Source organism: Pelodiscus sinensis, chromosome 9 (genome assembly GCF_052426305.1).
Source record: "Pelodiscus sinensis isolate ZL-2025 chromosome 9, ASM5242630v1, whole genome shotgun sequence".
NCBI lineage: Eukaryota > Metazoa > Chordata > Testudines > Trionychidae > Pelodiscus > Pelodiscus sinensis.
Window position 1 is genome coordinate 26,782,911 of NC_143060.1, and position 21,647 is coordinate 26,804,557.

At 40.5% G+C, this 21,647-nt stretch overlaps 1 protein-coding gene across 4 annotated transcripts in view; it reads right to left on the reverse strand.

Moving 5' to 3' along the window:
- The window catches only part of PIGK (phosphatidylinositol glycan anchor biosynthesis class K), a 162,584-nt gene that overhangs the window by 80,305 nt on the left and 60,632 nt on the right, over positions 1–21,647 (reverse strand). The gene's annotated exons all lie outside the window — the stretch shown is intronic.

The following is a 21,647-nucleotide window of genomic DNA, read 5'->3' on the forward strand; positions in this document are numbered from 1 at the left end:
AACTCAAATGGTGAACTCTGCAGAACTTATTAACTGTGCAAGTCACAGAGCTATGGATCAAGGAACTTTCATTCACCACTTATTATCTACTGCAGTACACAGAGGACCCGGTTAGATCAGGACCCAACTGTGTTAGGTGCTATACAAAGGAAGATATGGTCCTGCCTCCAAAGGGCTTGCAAACTGAAGACAAAAAAAGCAGAAGAGTGAGAGTAAGGAGTAACACACCACTTCACATATTGGGGGCTCCATAGGTATTTTGGGAAAAAAAAAAGTCCCCTAGCTGCATCCTCTTCATGTCACTTGATTCATGCTTTTTTGTTTTAAAAATCCATAACCAATACTAAACTGTAATTATAACTCCCCTTTTGTCCCTAGTCAGACTCATCTCAGTAACTTGCCTACCCATTCCCACCTGCTCCCTTGCCCCTAAAACTTGTACCTTGTGCTGAGAGAAAAAAAGAGAGAACTGAAATAATCAGAACACCCTTAATAGCTATTTCTTCTATCCAGACCCTAATCAAAGCACTTCCAGCTACCTCTCCCTACTCAGGAAGACGTATGGAGGAAAACATCAAAGTATAATCATGAAGAACTGGCTGTGATGTCAGTAGGGCTCTTGAACTCTAATGATGCATCAGAAACCTTGCTGCCTTCCTCTAAGGCAGGTCCTGCCCCTACAAACTACTATTCAGTCTCAGCCATGATGCTGAGGGAGGGCCTGCTCCCCTACTCCCCAATTATAGGATGCAGGGCCCTGGAAGGATGAGTTCTTTCTCTTAGCAATTAAACAGTGGAAGGCTGTGAAGAAATGATGTACTGTCAGTTTTACAATACTGCTTCTTACTGGTAGGTGTATTGTAAACATCAAGAAACTATGCACTCTGCCTTAGTCTTAGATTTCCAAAATAAGAGGGAACTCCCTGTATCCCACTGCTTTACACCTCTGTCCAAGACTAGTATACAGAGTGTGAACTGTTACTTTAAGACAGTGTCCAGATGACGTCACTGAATTCTCCTTCAGTGGGACACTGACCTGGAAGGCACCCTGATCACCTACCTCTTCAGCAAAGGGACAACAGTCATTATATTTTATGCTCTACGTTAAAAGTCACACACCATAAAGTGCTTTGTTTTGGAGTCTCCCTTCCTGACTTCTGAGGATTTGATTTTTGCCGCTTGCATTAGCACTTTTTTTTTCCATTTAATCTGTCATTAGCTTGACAATAACTGCTCATCTTTTTCCAGTATTATACAGGCACACAATTTTTTCTCCTCTTCACTTTCATTTTTGTTCATCTCATTTTTGAGTGGACATTCACCTTAAAATTATATTCTTTCTTTAAAAAGATTATGGTTAATTTATAGAAATGCCACAAAATCTGCTTAGCTTGATTTCAGTTTTATTTTTTCTTGATATTTCTGGTGATGTTTCACTTTGTATATTATCCTTTTGCACAATTGGTATTATATTTATCAAAATAATCAGAGAAGGAAAGTGCAAAGTAGGTGCAAAGCATTTTAATAGCACTGGATTGGAGAACCAATTCTGCAATGAAGTGATAGCTTAATTTCTAAGAATGTTCTTGAAGTTTCTTTTTGTGAAAAATTTGTACCAGTACAAAGTGGGAAGGGAAGCTACTTGATTTGCAAACACAAATTGTGGTAGCAAATTTAGATTCCCCTTTTGAAAAATACTATGTAAGTGTATTAATATACTAATTAATCACTGTCAAATTCAATTACATTATCTTTGTTGTGATTAAAAATGGGATTAATACACTGTACATGCCAAGTATACTGTTTAATCATATATGATGTTTACTTATTGTAAATAAACCACTAAAATAATATGATTTATGTCTACAGAAACAAACAGTATATAATGCCATTTCCTGACACTAACTCTCAGTCACTGTTTGCATTTTTTTTAAAATATATGCTGTGACAGGTTTATTCATAATTAATGACTTACAGTTTGATTTTCTTGGTTGTTGGTTTAATTTTTGTTTAATTTGTCTTTTGAAGGAATTCTATTTTAAACTAGGTCTCAATCTGCACCCTTAGCAGAAGAACCACAGTATCTTCTCACAACAACCCCTAAAAAAATTGCTACGTACATAAACTCTGAACTAAGTACATTAACAGAGGTGAATTTCCATGCATAAATTCCAAGCCACACCACTTTATAAATCAGTATTACTTTAACAGGTCCCTTACATTTATTATCAGCATTAAAACCATTCTACATCTACACAAAGTTCAATATGGAGTTAACAATAATCATTTTTAAAAAGCACACTATTAATTTCATCTCATAATAAATGCATAGATAGTCGTAACTTGACAGCATCGCTACCACATTAATCATCTTTTTCAATACATAACAGAATCTGTCACCGTTAATCAAGAATAAATTGTTCTCTGCTGCAGTTCAGATCTGCGGTGAAAAATTATTTTTAAATTTAGTTTTGGGGTGAAGGGAGTCCCTACCCATTCTTTACATAATCTGTCCTGTGAAGCCATACAGCCCTTGTCTATCCACAGGATTAAAAAAACGTAACTGCCACATTTCTGGCTGATGCAAACTTAACTATCCAACCCTTATAAGCCAGATAACATGATATTTAATCATCTATATAGGGGTCACTGCTGTGAGTCAAAACATCAAAAGCACTCCTGGACACACCTCTTAATGCCCACAATGCATTATATAACTGTATTAGAGTAGCATAAGTTCCAACAAAGTGAAGGCACTATGGTATTAGGCTCTGTACAGATCATTAAAAAGAGACAGCCAATCACAGTTTAGGACCAGATTTAAAAGAATGATGTAGCAAATAACCAGCCTGCAACTTTAACCATGTGTCTGAATGATTAGTGGAAAAGAGATTATGAATACCACTATTACCAAAGCACACAATCCATTGATGGAAAAACTACTATAGATGACCTTGAGTTTAAAGACACTCATACACCACATTTCTTAGAATACAGACAGTATGGCTGTCCTTTGTATCTAACAGTTGTCTTGCCTGGTCTCTTGTAGCCACATTGTTCAACTAATGAGAAATAAAGTCACTAATTGATGTCAGACAGGAATGAACTCCCACTGAAGACTTGGCATGATGTTTGGCCCACCTTTCCAATCAGTTTTTCACATCCACCTTTTTCCAAGTGTTTACAATCTTTACTGATAGTTGTTTTCCATTCAAGTTTGTCTTTGGCTTCATCTTTAAAGTTATCAATATTAAGCTACATGAATGGAGATTCTGCTTATTTACATCTCAAAAGAGTGTATGTTGACTACACTTTCTGAGTTTCAACTTACTATAGAAGACTTTTTGCAGGAGTCTATCAGCACCCAGTCAGATAACACAATCTGTCTATCTAAGCTGAGCTTTAATAATCATTACCTCAATGCTGCTTATGTTTGCTTTCAAGGATGTTAGGCGCTGCAGATGCATTCAATAGAAGACACTAACTTTGAATCACTTTAAGCAAAAATTAGCTAAGTAAGGGACAGGAAATTACACTGGGGGAGGGGAGAGATGAACCTCACAGAGAGCCACTGGAAAAAGGAAGTTACGCACCTTGTGCAGTAATGACAGTTCTTCAAGATTTGTGTCGGGTAGCCTGAGCATCGTAGATCAGAGTTTTTCACAGCAGTAGCTGGTTGGGCCACACATGTGCACTAGGTGCCTTGTGCTATTCACACCTGTTTCATGTGCTCGGACCCCTCCTCAGTTACTATAGTAGTGTATGCCCGAGTATCTAGATAGATAGAAAATAGAGAAACATCTCTGAAGAAAAAGGGGAGGAGAATGGGTAGTGGAGCACCCATGGGGACACACATCTCAAAGAACTATCGTTACTGCACAAGGTGAGTAACTTCCTTTTCTTCTTTGAGTAATATCACTGTGGGTGCTCCACAGTAGGTTACTTTGTAGAAGTTGTGAGTTATAAGCTGGATGATGGGCTTCAGAATCACCTGGTGTCGACAGAGGGCAGTACTGCTGTGGCTACCGAGGACTCAGTGAGGTTTTTAAGAATCACATAATGTTTCATAAAAGTATGGTCTGAAGACCACATTGCAGTTTGGCAAATGTCCCTGAGTGAGACACCTCATAGGAAGGCCGTGGAGGTAGAGACTGCTCTTGTGGAATGAGCTCTAGGTGGAGCTGAAAGAGTCTTGCCTCTTACGGTGTAACATTGAGTGATGCAGGCTACAACAGTTTTCGATATAATTTGTGAGAAAAGTGGTTTGTCCTTAAATTGGTTGGCTACCAAGATGAATAACTGTTGTGAAGTGCAAAAGCCTCTGGTGCGGTCAGTGTAATAGGCAAGGGGCCTATGAACGTCAAGTATGGAGAGGGCATCCCTTGAAGATGAGTGCGGTTTAGAGTACAAAGTCTAGAGAATGATCAGCTCATTGACATGGGTAGTCCGATGAGACCTTTGGTAGGAAGGATGGGTCAGTACGCAAAATCATGGAGTCTTTAGTAAAAACTGTGTATGGTGGAGCCACAGTAAGGGCGGCGAGATTGCTAACTCTGCGTGAGGATGTTATTGCAAGGAGGAATAACACCTTGGTTGTCATAATGGGTAGAGGGCAGGAAGCCAGAAGTTTGAATGGAGGTCTGGTCAACATGTTGAGGACTAGTTCGAGATTCCATGAAGGTGACGGAGGTCTCCATGGTGGGTATAGGTTATAGAGGTCCTTCAAAAATTGTCTAGTTACTGGATGAGCAAAAATAGAATGTCCCTGGAGTGGTAGATGGAATGTATTAATAGTGACTAAGTGCACCCTGAGAGAGGAAAGGGACAATTTGGACTGTATGAGGTCAAGCATATAGTCTAAGATTAGAGGAAGTGGAACCTCGTATGGGTTCATCTGCTTTTGCTCACAACACACGGAGAATGTTTTCTACTTATGAAGGTAGGTGGTGTGGGTAGTAGCATGTCTACTATAGAGAAGAACTCTCTTTACTCTATCAGAGCATCATGTTTTGGCATCTTGAAACCAGTGAGAAGCAAGGCTGTCAAGTGGAAGCTATTTAGATTGGGGTGCAGAAGGGTGCCCCCGTGTTGAGTCAAAAGAGCTGAGCACCAAGGAAGTAGACAAGGGCTTGAAGACACATTTGAAACAGAAAGGGATGCCACATCTGCCTGGGCCATGCAGCAGTTAGGAGGATTACCTGGGCGTGTTCCCTCCTGATCTTGTCGAAGGTTCTCGAAATAAGTGGAATTGGGGAAAAGGTGTAGAGGAGGCCAGTCTTCGGGGGATAAGGAAAGTGTCTCTGAAAGACCCCTGTCCTATGCCCACTCTGGAACAACAGTTGCAACATACTGTGCTGTTGTGGGTCATAATCATGTCGACTTGAGGGAATCCCCACATTCAGAAGATAGGCCTAATGAAGTGAGAATTGATCTGCCACTCGTGGTCTGTATTGAACTATCTGCTCAGTAAGTCTGTAGTGGTGTTGTGGATGCCTGGCAGGTATGCTGCCATTAGCATTATGTTGTTGGCAACGCACCAATTCCAAAGGCACACTGCCTCGGCACACAATGAAAGGGATCGAGCTCCACCATGACAATTGACGTAATGCATTGTCAACACTGTCTGTGAAAATGCTGACTATATGATTCACTATTCATGTTCAAAAGCATTTGCAGGCATTGAAGACTTCCCTGAGCTCCAGAATGTTCATGTGTAAAGTTTTCTTGTGTTCGGATCAGCAGCTTTGAGTGGAAAAACTGCCAAAGTGGGCTCCCCAACCTATAATTGAAGTATCGGTTGTGATCTGTGCGAATGGTTGAGAGCATTGGAAAAGTATCCTTGCCAGTAGGTTAGTGATACTGGTCCACCACTTGAGGGAGGCAAGGACCTTGGAAGGAGGAGACACAATTCTGTGGACCCAATGTTTTGACAGGAGGTAAATGGAGGCTAACCAGTGTTGAAGACACCTCATATGTAGTCAGGCATTTTGGACTACGTAGGTAGTGGCGGCCATGTGGCCCATAAGTTGCAGGCACATAAGGACCATAATTGAAGGGCAGATGGTAAGTATGGTGATGAGATCCTGAATCACTTGGAATCTCTGAGTCAGTAAGCAGGCATGCGCCCGAGTGAAATCTAGGTGGACATCGATGAATTCTAGGGATTGAGTTGGCTGGAGAGTAGACTTTTGGTCGCTGACAAGAAGACCTAAGGATTGGAATAGGTCTTTTGTTTTAGACAGGTGAAGAGTCTCCTCTGGAGATGTTCTTTTTATAAGGCGGTCGCCAAGGTAGGAAAAGATAACCACGCCCTGATGACGAAGAAAAGTGGCAACAACTGCTAACATCTTGGAAAAAACACAAGAAGCCAAAGATAGGCCAAATGACAGTATGCAGTATTAGAAATGCATGAATGCAATGACGATACGGAGGAATTGTCTGTGAGAAGGATGTATGGGCACATGAAAGCAATCATCTTGCAGGTCAAGGACTGCAAAACAATCACCTTTATCCAGTGCTGGAATACTAGTTGCTAACGTGACCATCTGGAATTGCTGCTTTTTGAGCTATTTGTTGAGTTTTCATAAGTCTAGATGAGGTTTCCATCTGCCAGTTTCTCTGTAAAGAAGTAACTGGAATAGATCCCCTTGCCTCTGATTAGTTGGGAACTCTCTTGATGGCTCCAATAGAGATAATAAACCTCTTGACGCAGAAGGACCTTGTGAGAGGAGTCCCTGAAGAGGGACAGGAGGGACAGAGAGGGTGGAGGAAGCAAAAGAAATGGAACGGAATAACTGGTTTGATTATTTCTAAAACCCATCGGTTGGTTGTGATGGAAGCCCATTGGTGATAAAAAGGGCATAAGCAATGATGGAAAGTAGGAGGGTGATTCTGAAGATGGTTGTGGGAGAGGGCCCTGACCAAGATTTCAAACCTGCTGCTTGTTACTGTGGGGAGCAGAAGGGAGGTTGTTTTGTTGCCTCCTCCTTTGTATTCTTGGCCTGGAGTGGCTCTGATTGAAGGATCTGTTGTGACTTCTCAAATATATGAAGCCTCACTGCCATTGATATGGATGGAAAGGTGTGTATCATTTATGTCTGTATGGCAGGTATACACCCATAATGTTCTGAGAGTGGTCCAGGAGTATTTACTGGAATGAAGCACCTGATTTGTTTTGGTGGCAAACAATTTTTCTTTATCGAAGGGTAGGTCCTCCATCTTTCCTTTTTGCTCTTTAGGAATCCCATCAGATTGGTGAATGCAGCACCGGTGATGGTGATAGCGGTGCTGGCAAAAAAGTTGGTTCTGAGCTTGGGGAGGGACAGGCATGGTTTGACTTTGTCCGAGCCTTCATTGGTACTAGTTGAGTAGTCAATGGAGCCATTGATGAGGGCTTGTTGGTATAATTCTGTTTACTGATTATGCCAGTATAGGTGCTGGTGCTGCCAGTGGTGCAACTTTAGTTTCAAGGCAGTCCTTCAGTTCCGCGGTTTTGGCTTGCTGGCTATGGCCAGTTCCAGAGGTGCCTAATTTATCACCAGAGCTAATGCAGGTCAATGTCAACAGTGGTAGAGACCTAGTGGGGGGAAGTCTCCTCTTCAACGCCGGCTTGGGTGCTAGTGAACTTGCGCGCCATTTCTCTACTCGGGGTGGCTCAGGATGAGCGGTAGAGTCCCCAGTGGCTAAAGAGCCTTATTGAAGAGGAGCATGCAGAGCCACATCTCCCTACCTTTGTGAGCCTGGGCTGTTAGCTTGATGCAGTGAGGACATTTCTGCATAAAAGTCCCTCACTAAGGCAGCAAATGCATGAAGAGTGGCCACTGGAGGCTTACAAGGCCTCTCGGCACTGTAGCTAGACAGGAACCTCCCCTGTAACATCCATCTTGCTTGCCTCTCTGAGGTGCCTGGAGCATACAGGGCACACACAGAGCAGTAAAATCAGCATAGTCTTTGAAGCCTTGACAGAAGGCCTGGATATGCTAGCTCACAGTGACCCTGGACAACTGTAAGCAGAGATATGAGGGTGATCGAGTTAATCGCTGACCAAGAGGCTGCAGAGGAGTGCCCTTCACTGAAACCCATATTGATACGATCACACACTTGTCCGCGGGGGGAGGAATCTCCTGCCCAGTAAAGAATGCCCAGTACTCACAATTTAGTTATCTCTCTTGCAAGTGTAAGTTAAGTTGAAACTCCCTTGTAAGAACTGGCGTCACAAAGATGGACCAACACAATTTGGCATCTTAGATAAGAAAGAGGATACGGGCCCCTATGGGTAGCACACTCACTCTGAGTGTCAATCTACCATCTATCTGCTGGTCGGGTTAGGTGATTGGCCTCCCGAGGTTCCATGGGGATGCCCACCTCGTATTCGTCTTTCCTAGGAATTGAGGGACCGGCCTGGCCTGATACGCTGGAGTCGAGAGGCACAGAAGGGGGTAAAAATTGTACCTGGACGTGTCCTTTGTCTTAAGTGTACACAGACTTAGAGCTCTTTAAAGATTAAGCTGTCACTTGGCACCATTATTTCTATTTTCTATCTTTATTTTCTTTGTAACCAATTTTAAGATCTATATTTGCTAGCAGTTAGGAAATAGAGCAATATCCATAGTAACCATATGATTTACAAGCTTCTTTAATAAACCTGTAACTGTTTAAGCTTTATCCTGACTCCTTCAGTTGCTGTAACAGAACCAAGCACAATTTAAAAGAACTCCAGACAGTCACAGGGGCAGATGCAGGCAGAGCTGGGCGTTTGGATCGTGTCGCCTCCAAGGGGCAGATCCATAGGGGCATCCGTCAGCCATCCATAGGCTGCCCGCTGCGGAGGGACCCCGGTCCTAGCAGCTAAAGACATGGGTGTAATAAGTTCTCCCTGCAAACTTTGGGGCGTCTGTCAGCCTGTTGGCTGCCCTCTGCAAAGGGACCTCAGTCCTAGCGGCTAAAGACACGGACGTAAAACCTCTCGGGCCGCCCGCTGCAACAGGACCTCGTGTCCTAGCAGTTTAAGACTCGGGTGTATAACACACACACACACACACACACACACACGCACTGCCCTAATCATCAGCTGACAAGCATGCGTCGCATTTCTTGAAGCCCAGGGAGCCAGTCATAGTTCATCACACTGTTATTATTTTAAAATTTGACTATTACATATTTTGTTTTCTTTTCTTTTGGGGGGGAGGGCATGCCACTGGCAGCTGGGCCGCATCAGCTTTCAGGCTTGCCTTCTGTCCCTTCTCTCTCTTTTTTTTTTAAAGAGACAAAAAAAGATATCGTAGGAGTAGCGAGTAAAGTTAAAAGAGCTGAAAATGTTAAAACTAAGGAGAAAAAGGGCTGACTGACACAGCTAAAATTCTGTGGTAGCTCTCTGAGCTTGAAGTTCCATCTGCAGCTGAGGGCAGCAAGAAAGTAACTAAGGAGGAGTTGGGTCGTGCATGCGAAACAACAGGCACAAATGGCACGAGGCGCCTATTGTGTTTGCACAGCCCTACCGGCTACTGCTGTGCAAAACTCTGAACTCCAGTGCTGGTGCAAACAAACACCTACAGTGGAGACATCACGCGAAGAAGAACACTTCAGTTTCTATGGCAACGTTCCTAACTCACTGGGACAGAATCCCTGAGAGCAATCTGGGACTATGGAACTCCTGTGCCCCCCTCTACTCGCTATTCCAGGTTGTCTCTCACAATGCCTTAATGAGTGGTAACAGCACCTGGAGGGGTTTGCTCCCACCATATGGGCAACATTATCCGAAATGGGAATTTTCCAAAAGGTGTGTATAAAGTCAAGGGCCCTTCAAACAGATTTTGGCCCACACAGAAGATCTACTGCGGATAAGAGAAAATGGATATTACAGAGGCAATAAGAATATTGCAGTGTTTCCACTCTTCAATGTTGGAAAGACTTCACCTCTTCTGCACCTGGCAACAGAGGGGACTATCTGTCCTTTCCTGACAGCTTTCCAGAGTCCAAATCTGGAAAACTACTATGAAAAGGTAGTCTGTTGCATGTTAAGTAGTTATTGTCAATAAAAAATGTATAAGTATCTTACTGAAAAATGATACACTGATATAACTAGAAACTGAAGTTGTCCATCAACCAAGCATAGAGAATATCAGTATAAGTTTCTCCACAATGCTTCAAAAACATGTTCCACCATTCTGGATAAAAGACCTCCAAGGTTGAAAGTGTAGTTCCAGTCTCCATACTCATTCAATTCTTGGCCACTCTGCTGAAAGCACTGGCAAGAACCACCTCCTGTGGATACTGTTTTTGTGATATGGCCCAAATATCTGTCCATTAGCAACTGGACTGAGGCCACCAAAACTTTTCACATACATTAAGTCAGTGAGCAAGTGTAATGAGACACTCCTGGAGTCGAGCCACATTTCAATCAGTGATCTGAAAAGTCTTACTGAATACAAGTTCTCACACATCTCTTTTCTAAACTACTTTTCAGATTTGTATACAGAAGAGCTGGACAGTACCAATATTTGTTAATGTAGTGATAAAAATAAATTCATAAACACTTATGCAAAAGCACTGTTTAAGTGAAACTGTTCTGTGTAGCTTCTCACACATTGGTGGATTGTTTTTTTGTATGCATGAACATGTATTTTCATCTCTAGTACACTACAATATATAGCAGTTTTATCCACCACACAGATGCATCATATATTTTTATGGGAACATTTATTAAGCTTTTATGCATTTAATAATAAAGGAGGCAGTTGAGAATATTTCATAATAAATTATCAATTGGTGAAAGCTCTAACAGAGGGAAATACACAAAGAAAAAAAGGAACTAAAGTACTACCTGACAGCTATGGAAGAAACAGAGGTTATGTCCTCTACGGCTGAGATTCAAAGCAGTTTCAGTTAGTGGCTGTTCTGCTCCAATTCCCCAGATAAAATTTCTACCTACAGCAAGCGGTCTTCATTCCTATTCTATTCTAGTGGGGTAGTCATGGTTTAGTTTCTTAAGTAACCACCAGAAAATCTCAGTAGGGAGCTATGAAGCTTAAATATTATGTTACAGTTACACTGATAGCACCTCCTATAGTAACTATAGGGGGTTATTACTGAATTCCCACAAACTAAAACTATCCATAAATTGCTAAAAAGTGAAGATAACACATTTTTTCAACAACTTCAAATAGAAAAACCACTGAAATGTTAACAGCTGAAATATGCCAGTGGCATCATATCCTATTTGTGAGCAATGCAGGATAAGGAAATCAGTGGACAATACCTAGCAACCCTGTCTCGATCTTTTCTGTCTTCCACTCAGCTTGTTAATATGCAGTCATCTTTATTAACTTTATCAGATTAAATTGGCTGATGGGGTAGAAGCATATTGTGGATTGACTGAAATTCATACTTTTTTCTCTTTGATGCAGTTTACATTTAGGTACTCTCTTTCCTAGCACACAGCAAATGACTGCTTTCCTTTCTTTGACAGCATTCTGCCATTGATAAATAAGTTAACAGATATAAACTGCTAGCTGGGTTTGTCAGCATAAGCCAGAGCAGTAGGCCCTCAGCAGTAGAAAGGAATGCATGGGAAAAATAAAATGGGTTGGCAAAAAGCAGCCATAATCCCTTGGTCCTTCTGAGGGTCCTTCTGGGGCCAGCAAAACCTGAAAAGCAGAAGTGCTGGCCAGCAGGGGGGCAGAGAGTGCCTGTCCTCAGCAGTTTCTGCCAGCAAAACTACTGAGTCCCAGACACAATTTAAGGCTGCCGTATCCCAACTGTATCCCTCAGGATGGGAGAGAAAGACTATCTGCTCTCTTCCAGCAGAGTCCCTTCCTTGTGAGGATAGCAAGTTTTGCTAGTTTAAGTCACACTGCCTAATGAACTACTCTGTACCAACTGGCCCACAGAAATTGTGTATTTTTTTAGAATGGCACATCTTGCTAGCTAATTTGGCTTTTCTACCTCACAGCATGTTTGACTTCATGGCCCCAATCCAGCACAACCACTCAAGTTCATACTTTACTATAACAAGACTACTTCGATGCTTAAAGTTAAGCCTGAAATTAAATGTTTCTACTGTGATCAGGGCCTATGTTAACCAATTTTGGCAACATCTTTTAATGTACCACATTTTATGATGCATCCTGAGTTTTCCATGGTTAAACAAAAAAGCTACCACAGAGGCAGGAATAATCAGAAAAATTAATGGGATACGCAATTTGAAAATCACATCCCTAGCCAAAAACTTACTACCTGCAACGGCTCTGAATAATATTTGAGATTACTATAACTGAAAGATTAGGGAAGAAGGTGTTCCTCTATTTTTTTCAGTTTATGTATTTGACAACTATGAGTCTAATCAGTTGCACTGACTCTTCCCATCCCTGCACACAGCAATAAGGTGTGAAAACATTTAAGAAAATAGAACTGTAAAAACCAAATCCCTCGCAGTGAGTATTAGGGGAAAGTGTAACATCTGAAAGTCTTTTTTTCCCCAGGACTAAATTACTAGTGGTCTGTCCCTTTAATCTTTGAACAGGTTCAAGTTAGGGGCAGTAGCTAATGTTCAGTAACAAGCTGCTTGTTTTGTTTTCCTACAAAGAGACAAAAACCTAAAATGATTGCTCACATCCCCTACTGTTAAGGTATTTATTCCAAGGCAACACAGAAAATGAACACATAATATATTCCTTCCCTAATAAGGATAGTCTATTAAACATTAAAAAAGCTAGACAAGGAGTGATACACTGAAACAAAAGTAACTCACATTTCAGAAACTAAGGAAACCATTATGGTCTTGACCTCTACTGTTGCCACTGGAATCAATCACATATTCCAAATATGCTAGGGAGTACTGTGAAGCTTTGCATTTGACCTTACAGACAATCATACCTCCCAGGCTGCATCTAGATTCTCTGAATTGTTCAATTTCATTCTTAGCAGATACTAGAATGTGATCCAAGCAGTGTGGTATTCCAGTCAATCCATTTCAATACCTGTCAAGTACAACTGGAGGGCCAAAATAATCCCCAAAATAAATGATGGTAGCAATACAATCCCCTTGCACATTGCTATTGTTAACAACTCAGAGATTTTTCCTGCTCTTGTATTTGTAAGCAAGTTTGGAAAGACTCAGTTTTGTTAGGCTTGCTGAACTCCTCAAATCAGTGGGTGTGGGTATTTTTCTGCTCAGATCACTGAACTTATTACCACTGAAAATCATCACAAATTTCAATGGTGAATTTAAAATATGAACATGTCTATACATGCATTGATCATACATGATATACTACAGGCAGAAGACTTCCTCCTGCCTTGTCTTTGTGTTCCAAAACAGAAAGCCATTGGGGTTTGAGCTTTTGGCCATTGGGGTTTGCTACTATTCCTCTCTGTAGTAGGCAGATTTAATGGTTAACTTTGAAAATTTTTCAATTTAACATCTTTCTCTCAACATTATGTACATTTGTGGCCAATTTGGCCATACCTTTGCAAGTTCTGCTTCCCCAAAAGAGATGGGTAGCCAGGCATTTGCATGAATGCTGGCAATCCATATGGTCATCTATGAAGTTCAAACATCCATAGTCCCCATCATTGTCACCGATCACCCTAGGAATAGCCTTGTTAAGATTGTTGATGACATCTACATTTGTTACAATTCAAATGATACTGCAGGCTCTGTACCCAAAGTGGACATCCTTCCAACTGCCTGATGAATGGAGGACATGCCAGGACATTTCTTCTATGCTCTTTTTTGATCTTGCTGTTGATTATGTAAACTCTTTCTTGTGGTGCCTGGTTGGCCTTTGCTTATGTTGAGGTACTTATCAGGATTCCAATTTTAGTGCAATCATGCTTGACATATCCCATTTTACCATATTCTCTCTCATTCTTTTCCTTCTCCTCCTCCATGTTTAGTTGCACAAAACATCCACCAGTTTCCATAATTTATTTCAGTCTTGTGTTAGTCTGTTCAGGCTTCTGAATGTCATGCTGATGGATCTGGCTTTTTTTCCTCTATTCTTCTGCATAATGTTTCTATGGGTCACTCTCTTTTCTTTCTAGGTGGAGTCCATGCCATAAAAGCCATGTTGGTGGCATTCATAACACAATGTAAAAATATGTGAATCATCTTTTCTAAATTTGATGCTTTAGGTTGGTTTGCTCAATTTAGAATTTCTGATGCTCCAAGAAATTCTTTCCACTGGAATCTGATGATCTTTCTCACAAATTTAGTTTGGAATGAGCTCATCAATTTCAGTTGCAGATTTACATTATGTACTCCACAAAGGAGAACCCATCATAAAATCATAGAATACTAGGACTGGAAGGGACCTCTAGAGGTCATCAAGTCCAGACCCCTGCCCTCCTGGCAGGACCAAATACTGTCTAGACCATCCCTGATAGACAGTTATCTAACCTACTCTTAAATATCTCCAGAGATGGAGATTCCACAACCTCCCTGGGCAATTTATTCCAGTGTTTGACTACCCTGACAGTTAGGAACTTTTTCCTAATGTCCAACCTAAACCTCCCTTGCTGCAGTTTAAGCCCATTGCTTCTTGTCCTATCCTCAGAGGCCAAGATGAACAAGTTTTCCCCCCCTCCTCCTTATGACACCCTTTTAGATACCTGAAAACTGCTATCAAGTCCCCCCTCAATCTTCTCTTTTCTAAACTAAACAAACCCAATTCTTTCAGCCTTCCTTCATAGGTCACATTTTCTAGACCTTTAATCATTCTTGTTGCTCTTCTCTGGACCCTCTCCAATTTCTCCATATCCTTCTTGAAATGCGGTGCCCAGAACTGGACACAACGGTCCAACTGAGGCCTAACTAGCGCAGAGTAGAGCAGAAGAATGACTTCTCGTGTCTTGCTCACCACACACCTGTTAATGCATCCCAGAATCATGTTTGCTTTTTTTGCAACAGCATCACATTGCTGACTCATATTCAGCTTGTGGTCCACTATAATCCCTAGATCCCTTTCTGCCATACTTCTTTCTAGACAGTCGCTTCCCATTCTGTATGTGTGAAACTGATTGTTCCTTCCTAAGTGAAGCACTTTGCATTTGTCTTTATTAAACTTCATCCTGTTTACCTCAGACCATTTCTCCAATTTGTCCAGATCATTTTGAATTATGACCCTACCCTCCAGATTAGTCGCAACCCCTCCCAGCTTGGTATTATCTGCAAACTTAATAAGCGTACTTTCTATGCTAATATCTAAATCGTTGATGAAGATATTGAACAGAGCCGGTCCCAAAATCAGACCACTTGTTATACCATTCCAGCAGGATTGTGAACCATTAATAACTACTCTCTGAGTACGGTTATCCAGCCAGTTATGCACCCACCTTATAGTAACCCCATCTAAGTTGTATTTGCCTAGTTTATTGATAAGAATATCATGCAAGACCGTATCAAATGCCTTGCTAAGGTCTAGGTATATCACATCCACCGCTTCTCCCTTATCCACAAGACTCGTTATCCTATCAAAGAAAGCTATCAGATTGGTTTGACATGAATTGTTCTTTACAAATCCATGCTGGCTGTTCCCTATCATCTTGCCACCTTCCAAATGTTTACAGATGATTTCATTAATTACTTGCTCCATTATCTTCCCTGGCACAGAAGTTAAACTAACTGGTCTGTAGTTTCCTGGGTTGTTCTTATTTCCCTTTTTATGAATGGGCACTATATTTGCCCTTTTCCAGTCTTCTGGAATCTCTTTAGTCTCCCATGATTTTCCAAAGATGATAGCTAGAGGCTCAGATATCTCCTCTATCAGCTCCTTGAATATTCTAGGATGCATTTCATCAGGCCCTGGTGACTTGCAGGCATCTAACTTTTCTAGGTGCTTTTTAACTTGTTCTTCTTTTATTGTATCTTCTAAACCAGATATGATGTCAGTGTTAAAAAGCAGTATTTTTGTTAGTGCCAATCATGCTACTTGGCCTATCTTTTCAAGTTTATGAAAGTTGATTGCTGCTTTTGATATCCATTGCTTAACATCTGGCATGATTTTCTCATCACTGCCCATCTCATACTCTAAGAAAGGTAAAATGAGTGAATTCTTCATCCATTCTAATAGTTACTTTTGGAACACTGATAACCATACATTTTCTCTTCCCCTTACTAATGAACAAACCAACTTGATTTTATGTTTCTGTCCATAACTGGGTCTCCTTCCATAATCTATGTTTTGAACTAAGTGGAACACCACCATAAGCAACAAGATCATACAATAGTGCTCTAATAATTTGTCCATAAAATTCCTTGGTTACCCTTCCGCAATTATTTTCCCCATGAAAAGTCACTAGTGCAAACAATTGTGGGGACGTAACACATCCTTGCCTCACTCCAGTTACCACAACTGACTAATGTTATGACCACTGTATGCGCATTCAGCATATCATACAGATCCTTGACAGTACTAACTATTTTTGCTAGTATTCCATACTCTGCCATAATTTTCCAAAGACTGTGTCTAGGTACACTCTCAAAAGTCTTCTGGATATCTACCATATCAAGTCTTTATGCATACCAACTCCATTTCTGAAAGAAATATATCAGTCTTTCCACCTAAGCTACATTCTACCCCATCAACACATTTTATCTAACAACACTGGCATATAGCCTAAAAGCTCCCCGCTATCCTGCACACATTTGTATATATATATCCACATATTGGATTCCCCTACAGCAATTTCCATATTAACTGTAATTTCTACAGCTTTGATATATTTGCCCAGGCGCAGACAATGGTCTCATTTACTAGCAGCAGAGTCAGTTTTCTGGAAACAATGACAAAAGCTGGAAAACTATTTCTTTTATCAGAGCAGAATCCCTATGAGCAGTCACCATTGGCTTGCTTTATGTTCCTGGGAGGTCATAATTGTTCCATTCCAGCACTTTCAAGATGTCCAACTGAACCCAAATAGTGTTTCTCTCCATTCTGCTAATGACTTCTTTTTTCATTTAATGCTCAGCTTTTCTTTTCTCCTTTCCTTTTAGTTTTTCTTCTTCTTCAACAAAGCATCAGTGTCTCTCATCTGAAGATAAGAAAGACTTCAGGAATGCATAATAAATGGAAAATATACAAATTCTGCCTTCTAGATCCTCCTGCACCATGAGACCTGAACAGATTCAACATAAAGATTCCCATAGGATGAGAAGTGCAATCTCTACAATTTAAGTAACGGTTTTGGTCGCCATGATGACTAATCTAGTCTCTTAGTGCATGAACCACAAAGAAAGAATTAAAGTTGTCCAGAAAGGGGTACAAGAGACAAAAACTATCTTATAGGTTTTTTAACTGTTGCTTAAGTATGTGAACAGGACAGGCAAAATGTCCCTCCCTCAGCCCCAACCCTCTCCAAGCTTTGGACAAGATATCAATTTTTAGTTTTGGAGATTTCTGACCATTTGGAAGATAATCCTTCAGGCATCAACAAAACTAGCATAAACTTTATGATGATATTGTGGTGCATATGGTTTAATGGCAAACAGAAAAATATTTAGGTTGCTTGAGCCCTGGAGCCCTCTAGAATTTATAGTTATGTTTTCAGGACCATTTCCAAGTGCATAAAGGGATGGCAAAATAAACTGCTTACCAAAAAGCTAGAGATCTAATAGCTTTAATAACCTAATAATTAGTATTTCAACCTTCTGGCTCTTCTCCTCTTAGCTCTACCCCTTTAAAATTCCCATCATCTTATTATTGCCCTTGTCCTCTAAGCCACAAACATTAAAGAGGAATTCTAACCATTAACCATTAGTAGCAGTTTAGTGTTTCCAATGGCAAACAGCTAAAAAGCATCACTACTGATAATCCTTATTGGGATAATACATCATGCTGTCCCAAAGGGCTAAAGAAACCTATAAAACCATGCGGCATCAACATCCCAGTCTCAAAGTGTTAAACACCAGCACTACATAGATCAGGATTTAATACATTTTACTTGAGTGGAAGCAAACTGAGCATAACTGCAGAAATGTACCCGAAAAGAAAAATGGATTTGTGTTTAGCATGCTGGCAGCAAAGAAAAATGTACCAAAATCATTATATCTGAGGTTTCTGTAAAGAGTACATCAGAGACTAGAATTTTAGAACAGACCACTTGACTAAAAAAAACTATGATAAGGAGGATCATACAGAGAAGACAAAGGAGGAATAGTGCAATAAAAGATGAGAGAGAAAAATTATACAGGTTAAAGAAGAAGAGAGTTCATAATCAGAGTGAGTGAGTAGGGGACAAAGACTAACAAATACTGAGCAATTTGGCATTTGTCTGCTATCCAGAAGATTCCTAGATATTCTCACATGTTAAGCTCTGTCAAAATCTACTTACAAGCCCATTCCAAATTTTATAGTTAGCTATCTATTTTCGATGTTATCCATTTATGTTAACTGGATCTATTGCCATTATGATGTACATGTCAATAGGCAGATATAAGTGCTAACGGAGGATGCAGGCTGATTTAGGGCCTGATGCAAAGCCTATTGATTTCAGTGTTTTGGATCAGATTTTTAATTGAGTTTTTTGTATTACTCTCAATATGTATTGCTATCTCATACTAACTGTTCTCTCTGATGCCAAAGCTTATTAAAAATTACATGCATATGTACAGCAAATCAATGTATACTGAAAACATATAAAGTGTCACTTGTATCTTTTGTTTTTTTAAAAATGAAAAAAATGAAGCAGTAGGAATCCTCAAAGCCAAATAAATCTAAAAATATTTTTTTTTAATCTAGCTGAAAAGGTATCTGAATCAACAGCTACAATTTTGGAAATATATTTTTTATGGCAAGCTTGTAATGTAAAAAATGAGTTTAAAGCTGAAAAGTTGGAAGCATTAGTTTAGAAACCACAAAGTGTAATTCAGCTTACACAATGCCTTTTGGGCTGCAACAAATCACTTAATTTGATATGCCCTTTTTTGGGGAAAGCAAAAGGGGAACTATAGCCTGCCTTGATTGGGAGATGGACTGGATAGTCTAATAGGAATTTCCTATCTCTAACAACATTCCTCTTTGATTAGGGTGATCATATGTTTTGTTTATAGGCCCTGCCCAAGCCATCTCTACTTTTTCACAAAACTGGGCATTTGTGTTATTTGCTCTTACCAACTGATCAGTGCGTAAGAGCAAATGGGACAAATGTCCAGTCTTGCCAAACATAGTGGGATGAGACCCCTAGTCAGGGACAGTAAAATGTGCAGGGGAAGGGGAGTAGCAACACTCACCCTGCTCTGGAGGAAGGGAAAGGGAGAAGAGTTTGAGCAGTCCTGTCCTGCGTGTGACTAGCCCCACGTACAGGAGGGAGAGGGGAGTCTCAGGTAGCCCTGTGCACGAGCAAGCAGTGGGGGGGCTCAGAAGACCAGCTTCATGAACTGACAGTGATGAGGGGGGGACCTCAGCATGGTCCTGCATAGGTGAAAGGCAAAAAAGGTTTGGGCGAATCCCACTGGGGGAGAGAGGGACAGAGTGGAGGGGAGGCCATACATGGGATGTCCCATTTTTCTTTTGAGAAAATATGGTTACCCTGTTTTTGATAGGTCAGTAACCCCACAGCACATAGAAAACCAGCACACTAGCAGGAATGGAAACTTATTTGCTCGGTCACTGAGAAATCTCACTCAGAGAAATAAAATGGAGTTAACACAGAAAGAGCAGAATGTGACATTTTAGAAACTCTAATGATATGCTTCATTACATGCCAGAGTGCAGAGAGGGTTCTTGGTGGAGGAGGCTGTAGGTGCAGGTTTCTCCATGCAGCAAAGTGAGAATTATTATTGACACAAAAGTTATTGCATTCTGTACACTTACAAGATACACCGCACACACATTTTTGTACTTTGACATAATTATTGTACTGAGAGGCTAATCCAGCAGCTGTGCTGTAATTCCTGTTGAAGTAACTGGAGCTTGTGTGCAGGGCATCGAATCCCGTGCACAGCTGGAGGAAATATATACATTTTCAGCCAATCCCGCCACTCAAAGTCGCTTCTGCAGCTCTTTCCCTACCTACTGGTCCCCTCTCTTGAGATCTGGAAGTACAGCTCCTTCAGCAACTCCACATGGAGTAAGCAGGGGGCCTTCAGTCCTGCATCACCTCTGTCTCCCAGGGAAATTGCCTTCTTCTCCGGACCCATGCCATGGCCAATCTCAGGTGCCATGGCCAATCTTAAGGGATGGGAAGACTAGCCCTTAGGCTTTGTACAGGACAGACTCCCTCATCTCCTAGCCAGAAGTGCTAGAAGCTCGTTCTGAAAACAGAGGGAAGACCGAGCCACTGACTAGCACAATGTAGAAAAAGTAGCTAGCTAGCTATACAGGGAAATCGGAGTTCACTTTCCAGAAAGCCCTTAACACATTTTGTATAGCAAGGGGTGTTGAGCACCACTGAACTAAACTGTAAACCCTGTAGATAACAGAACCAACTTCAAGCCAGAGGGTTCCAGCACCTATGCCTTGACACACACCCTCCCCTACTGATATCTCAAATAATCAATTCCCTGACACTGCAGGGGCCTTAGCATTGGTGGTGATTGTTCTCCACATGACAGTTAAACCTTCTAAGAACAGAAATGCTTTAATCTAAATTGAGCCCAATGACAGGGTATTTAGGTGAAATTTAATATCCTGGGTTACACAGAAGGTCAAACTAGATGACATAATAGTCACTTCTTGCCTAAAAATCTATAAAACTATGAACTGATTAAGACCAATGGGAGAACATGATATAAAGCATGAGAAGGGGTAAAGAGGTTTCAATGGAAGCAAGGAGGTATGGAGAATTCATTTCAATTTCGGAAACTAGAGCATTAGGGAGAATTCCTCTTCAGGGAAACAGGCTGGGGTGGGAAGGATATTCTGACATGAAGAAGAAGTAAAAGTGTGAGATCTTCAGTAAAGAAATATAAAGAAAGGCTTAAACATTTTTACATAACTTATTACTTGCTCTAGTATTGCTCTTTTCCTTTTTTTGTTTAATACATTATTCTAATGAAAAATTGTATCCATAACTAAATGGGGAATATGATCATGTAATGTATTCTAAATCTAGTCAACTTACTTTTATGCCTGTTAGAGCGTCCAATGATCCTGTCATCCTTATTTATTTTCACTTAACTTTTCACTATGTGAATTCTACACTACTGTATTAATTCTGCCTCTGTATTTGTTCTATTGACAGAGGACTATTCTTGTGTGAAATCCTCTATTTTCTAATAAATAAATAACCATAAATACATCAGCTTTATAGGGCAAATAATGACATTTAAACAAATAAAAAAGATGTGTATTTATAATGAGAGGAAATTTAGAAATAGTAGCAATAGCATGTCATATATTAAACTTTTAAAATCATTTGATGAATATCAACAGAACATTTGGTAAAACAATTATATTTTTGTGTTGCAATGATTTGAAGATATTAAACACAAAATTAGTAAATACGTAATTACCAGTTTGTCTCAAACACTATGTGGAACCTATCCTAAAAGGTTTTAGATAAACAGAATTGTTTAAAAATTTACAGCACTCCTACAGATACATTCTGATTCACTAACCTTTAGATGATGTAGTGATCCTACTTCAGAATAGGGATCTGCTTACTTGTATGGATACATTATTTTTAATTATGCATTTTAAGAAACCTTT